The sequence below is a fragment of the Hipposideros armiger genome, unplaced genomic scaffold, assembly GCF_001890085.2.
Source record: "Hipposideros armiger isolate ML-2016 unplaced genomic scaffold, ASM189008v1 scaffold_1204, whole genome shotgun sequence".
NCBI classification, from domain to species: Eukaryota; Metazoa; Chordata; class Mammalia; order Chiroptera; family Hipposideridae; genus Hipposideros; species Hipposideros armiger.
In genome coordinates, this window is record NW_017732554.1 from 92,606 (window position 1) to 97,854 (window position 5,249).

The 5,249-nt window shown below is 40.3% G+C and overlaps 1 protein-coding gene across 2 annotated transcripts in view; it reads right to left on the reverse strand.

The window, feature by feature from the left end:
• Nucleotides 1-348, reverse strand: part of RB1CC1 (RB1 inducible coiled-coil 1) — a 76,524-nt gene extending 76,176 nt beyond the window's left edge. For both annotated transcript variants that reach the window (XM_019632958.1, XM_019632957.1), the window contains exon 1: nucleotides 213-348. The gene's annotated coding sequence lies outside the window, so the exon portion shown is untranslated. The remainder of the gene's footprint in view (nucleotides 1-212) is intronic.
• Between the last annotated feature and the right edge of the window lie 4,901 nt (nucleotides 349-5,249).

Genomic DNA, 5,249 nt, shown 5'->3' on the forward strand with positions numbered 1-5,249 from the left:
GGCGCCTCTGCTCAGAGCTCACGCTCCCAAGCCAACTCTTAACCAATGAGCCACTCGGCCAGCCCCACATGATTTTTATTTAGAGTAAAATTATCAGGAAAGAAGGAAAAGGCAAATAAGGTTTTAAAAATAATGCTTCCCAAATCATTCCTTATGATTTACATACCCTAGAGATCAAAAACTCTATTATAAAGGAAGGAAGTGTGACTTACCGTCAGGCACTGTAAAAAGAACTACCACTTTTCTTAAAAAGCAGGTTAAAACTGGCTTATGTTTGCTTTGCTTGATATTGGCAACTGAATGGCATTACTGGTTAAACTCCGTGAACTGAAAAAGAAATATTTCTGGATTATTATAGAGAGAAAAAATTCAGCATGTGACAATTAACAATATGGTTATTATACTCTTCCTTTTAAAATTATCTTGAGAAAGAGTAATCTCTATTTAGTCTCTTTCCTACCTGCACACACATTCACTGAAACCATGAGCATGTGACTTCAATCCACACCACTCCCATTAAAAGACATCAAATACAAGTCTCTAAAGAACTCCAACTGCCAAACCCTACAGTCATTTCTCAGTCCTTAAAATACAATGGTTAAAAAAAGACCCTGGGCTGTGGACCGAGTTTGATTCTGGCCCCATTACTTGTATGTGATTTTGAGCAAGTTACTTAACTGTTTCAGTTTCTTTTGTAAAATAAGAATAAAAAGCAATACATTAGAGAGCCCCTCCACCTCCAGATATCCACACTCTACTTTAATCCTCACTCCCACTGCCACCCAACCCCCAGTGTGGGCAGGACTTGTGATCTGCTTCTAGCCAATGGACTATGGCAAAGGTATTGGAATGTCACTTACATGATGGCTATTCACGATTATAACTTCCATCTTGCCAGCTGACTCCCCTCCCTTGCCAGCTTTGACGAAGTAATCAGCTGCCATATGTAGAGGCCTACCCACATGGCAAGAAACTAAAGTTGGCTTCTGGCCAATAGCCAGCAAGAAGGTGAAAGCCTCAATACTACAAGGAACTGAATCTTGACAGCCACCATGAGCTTAGAAGCAGATCATTCCTAGTCAAGCCTCAGACAGGACCCCAGTCCTGGCCAACACCTTCAATGCAGTCTTATGAGAGACCTTGAAACAGAGAAACCAGCCAAGCCATGCCCAGAAACTGTAAAATAATACATTTGTGTTATTTTAAATAGGTAAGATTGTGGTAAATTCTTACTCAGCAAAAAGATTATCCCACATCATAAGGATATTATGATAATTGAGAAAAAACTGTTAATGTATTAGTATGGAGTCGGCAGATAATAACAATTCGATAAACAACCCCAGCACCCCTTCTTGGGCTCGTCCTCCTTTGCCAACTCTCCAGTGTTTGCATGGGATCACAACCTTCCCTATTCACCTTGTATAAGTAGCTCACCTACTCCCACAGCGGCAGCTACAGCCACTGTTGACTGCTGGCTCCCAAAGCTAGCCCAGATCTCTCTCTACATCTGAGTTATTTATCCAGCTCCTCTCAAACCCAACAAATCCAACTTGGTTTCCTATATGCATGTCATTATTACTGTTTCTAAAACTGAGCTTATCTTCTCTGCTCGCTAAACATACTCACTTTTCATTTTTGTTCTTGTTGATGGAATCTACATTCACCAAATCTCTCAAGTACTATCCTAGATCTTTCGTCTTCCTCACAGATACACTGACTATCCCTATTCCTACCGCTACTGCTTTGAAATCAGGCCCTGGTTCTCTGTGGACTTTTACAAAAGCTTTTTAAAACCTACTCCATTTTTTCTCTATCCCTAGTCCACCAGCCTCCACACTGCCTTCAAGGAGATCATTCTAAACGCCAGGCTTATCAAGTTCTTCTGCTGCTTTAAACTAGCCGTGATTATGATTTTTAGATAAGTAAATAATGGTGAACTCACAAATTGAAGTGCTTTTTAGCATCAGCACTGATGTTTATGAAGCATTTGTAATAATGTGGAAAGATGATTATTAAGTGAAGGACAAGTAATTATATAAGTCAGGATATACTGGATCATGTTCTCATATGAAATTCTCAAACTTTTAGTTACTTTTAACATGTTTTTCTCTCCCACACTACATGCCCTGTAGGGGCTGGCAATGGACCTTGCTTGTTGTTACTCACTCAGGGACCCACCTCTGTTACTTGGAGGCTCTAAAAAGCACCTATATTTGTCACTTCAATCTGTTGGTTGGCTTTCTAGTCACTTATTCATTAAAAGATTTGGTGCCAATCTGTAGTATAACAGGAACATACATCTTAGTATATTTTAGTTAGGTAGAAGTTTAGTATCTGTTTAGTTGGGCTGAGTCATTGGGGCTGCATTTATAGAGTATCTGAATCACACATAAATTGTAGTGGTGGGGCAAACCTGTTGGTGATGGATAAAATGGAGCCTTATCATCGTGGAGATAATGATGTAAAATCTAGGGTTATTTTTCTTTCAGAACAGCCTGAAGAAACCCTGTGGTAGGTGTCAAGCATATGACTTCTTAGCAGTCTTCACAAGGATATAGAACAATCCTTTACTAGTATAGGATCATTCATTTTATTTAAAAAATATTTTAGAGCTAGTTCCTAGGAATGCACGGTCCTTGATTTAAAGAAGCTTGCTATTCAGTAGAGGTGAGAAATATGAACAGAAACATCACAATATAAGGAAGCATAGAAGCACACATACAGTATGAGGTGTGATCACACAATAAGGTGAATGTTTAAATAAAAAAAAATTTACCAGAGTAAAAGACACATTGCCATTAATCCCCCTCAAAATACTCCCCCTCGCTTCAAACACACTCATCCCATCGTTTTTCCACTTTCTGAAGGAGTTCTGAAAGTCCTCTTTCATGAGTGTCTTCAGTTGCACTGTTGTGCCTGCCTCGATGTCCTGAATCATTTTGACTTTGGGGAAGTGCCAGAAGTCACACAGTGCCAGATCCGGTGAATAAGGTGGATGAGAACACACCGTAATGTTTTGAATTGACAGAAATTGCTGTATACCAGAAGCAATGTGTGACATGGAGCATTGTCATGATGGAGCATGATTCATGGCACACTTTAAAACATACCTGCTCTCAACCACAACTCACACCCCCGACTGACTGCACGGAGCAAGTTGAAACTTGTCACACACTGTTACTAAGGTCTGACGCGCCGCTTTCTGTATTGGAGATCCCTGCAATTCCATTGGATGGCATTTGGCAGCAGCATTCACCATATTTTGTGATCACAACGGAAAGGCTCCATGTCACACATCGCTTTTGGTACGGCAATTTCTATCAAAAAAGAATTACGATGCGTCCTCATCCACCTTCACCAGATCTGGCACTGTGTGACTTCTGGCTCTTCCCCAAAGTCAAAGTGACCATGAAAGGTAAATGTTTTGAATTGATTCAGGATATCGACGCGACCACAACAGCACAACTAAAGATCCTCACAAAAGAGGACTTCCAGAACTGCTTCAGAAAGTGGCAAGAATGATGGGATAAGCGTGTTCAAAGCTAGGAAGAGTATCTTGAGGGGGATTAATGGCAACGTGTCTTTTACTGTAATAATTTCTTTTTTTTAAGATTTTATTAGGAAATTGGGGGAGGGAAACAGCGTTGGCAAATCGGAGAAGGGGAACAGACAGGTAGACAAATTGCTGTTTTGTTCTTCTATCTAGTTGTGGAGGACGTCGCTTCACGGGCCCACATTGATATTATCATTGCGCTCTTCCCAGGTGAGGCAGATCAGTCGCTGGCCATTGGACGACCACTTCCGGTGCTCATGGCAGCTCACAGCAGCGGCCAGTCACTCACGCTGGCTGCCAGCCACTTATGGTAGCCATGGCAGCCCACTGCAGCAGGAGCTGCAGCCCACGCCATTGCCAGTGACTCCCGGCATCCCAGCTCCAGGTGGAGCTGTTGTTCACCATCTTAGCTGTAGATGGTGCAGCGTCACTGGCACTCATGTGGGATCCGAACCGGGGCCCTGCTGCTCAGAGCTGGTGTGCCAAGCCAACTCCTAACCAACACACCACTCAGCCGGCCCTGTAATAATTTTTTAAAATTTAATCATTTTTTTAAATTTAATGTTTTTTATCACACCTTGCACATAGTTAGCACAGCCAATGAATGACATGACTGTGCTTAAATCTGTGAAAGAAAATGGGGAGGGAGGGCAGAAAGTAGGCAGGGGGAAGGAGTGATAATAGCAGATAGAGGAAGGAGGATTCTGAGCAGAGAAAACAGCGCTAATGAAGGCTCAGAGACTGTATACAGGTTGTTTCATTCAGGGAGTTTAAGCAATGTGGTGTTTGGGAGTGAAAAGTTTGTGGTGGTCAGGATGAGGATAGTAAATTGTGGCAGAAAGGAAGAAGCCACATAACGTTCACTGTCTTACTGGATATTATAGTACTGATTAAAGGAATGAGAAAGTGGAATTGGACTACCTGTGTTTGAATCCTCACTCATTAACCTACGACATTACTTAGTATTTAATTCTTAGTTTTTTTAGTGTACGAGGAGGATAATATTATCTATCTACTGCAAGGATTCTTGTGAGGGTTAGATGAATGCATTTCACAATAAAGCATTTAGAATAGTTGTGAGGAAGATAGTAAATACTCATAAATAGTAGCTGCTGTCGTGAAAATCATAATCGCGGCTAATTTAAAGCAGCAGAAAAACTTGTTAAGACCAGCATTTAGAATGATCTCTTTGAAGGCAGTGTGGAGGTTGGTGGACTAGGGATAGAGAAAATGGAGTAGGTTGTAAACAGCTTCTGTAGAAGTCCAGAGACAACCAGGGCCTGATTTCAAGGCAGTAGCAGTAGGAATAGGGATAGTCAATGTATCTGTGAGGAAGAGGAAGAATCTAGGATAGTACTTGGGAGATTTGATGACTGTAGATTTCATAATCAACAACAAAAACTAAAAAGTGAGTATGTTTAGCTCTTTCACTGCATTAATTGATTTCATTTTTTTTCAAAATATGTCAAAAATCCACAAAAAATGAAAAGTTGATATCTTGACTTTTATGCATTTAATAACAATTTGAGCTGCTTTGTACATAAATGCCATTATTTTTATTTTAAGTCTTTGTTATATAGTAATAAATTTATTATTATATTGAATTTTAGAAAAATACTCAAAACATACTAAGTTGTAAAGTCTGCAGTCAGGGAAAGTAGCCAGAATTAACATAAACATGATACTTTCTAAAAAG